The following is a 794-nucleotide window of genomic DNA, read 5'->3' as shown; positions in this document are numbered from 1 at the left end:
CGGGCTGGGATTCTGGGACCGCCTCACTAGGCAGGGCGGGGCGGGGCGGGCTTCCCCGCTTGCCACCCCTACACGCACCCATAGCTCCGACCCGAGACCCGGAACGATCAGCACCTCCCACGTGGACAGGGGCAGCTCGCGAATACCCTGGCCAGTGGGTTAGGTCATCTTTTGGACCCATCCAACACCATATATAAGGGGAGAGGTCAGCTCTCCCCCCGAGGTATGTCAAACTTTTACCTAATTCGGCCATCTTCCCGTACGGACTCTGACTTGATCGTCGGAGTGTCCTTGCAGGTGGCCACCCCCTGTGCTCCACTCCACCTTCGACATCATCGACGCACATCAGTCCTCGCTCTATGTCAGCTCAGGGTCTCCCCTGCCCCTCTACTCATCATCATCCGACCCGTCGAGTACCCGAGGACATCAGGTAACGAACATTGGCGCCATCTGTGGTGACCCCGGCGCAGACATGGAGCGACCCATCACTTCGGAGGAGCTCCGTGAAGGAGGCGGGGCCCGCCTGAGTAGGGCAAGTTCGACAGCCCGCGCTTCCGAACAGCCGAGATCCTCCGTCCAACCAAACCAACAAATGTACACCAAAACCCCCGAAAGACGTCCTTTCGGGGGACGGGGGCCGACAGCGCCAAGATCATGCAAGAACTCAGGCATAGAGTACAAAACCTTGAGCGAGAGCTGGCGGCGAGGGGCCGATCCCACGAAGACGTTAGCCACTCCCACGGCGGCGTCAGCCGATCCCACGCCCGCACTCGCTCCCCCTCCCGAGCACACGA

This window comes from Arachis ipaensis, chromosome B05 (assembly GCF_000816755.2).
Source record: "Arachis ipaensis cultivar K30076 chromosome B05, Araip1.1, whole genome shotgun sequence".
NCBI classification, from domain to species: domain Eukaryota; kingdom Viridiplantae; phylum Streptophyta; class Magnoliopsida; order Fabales; family Fabaceae; genus Arachis; species Arachis ipaensis.
Note: the sequence above shows the minus strand (reverse complement) of the source record.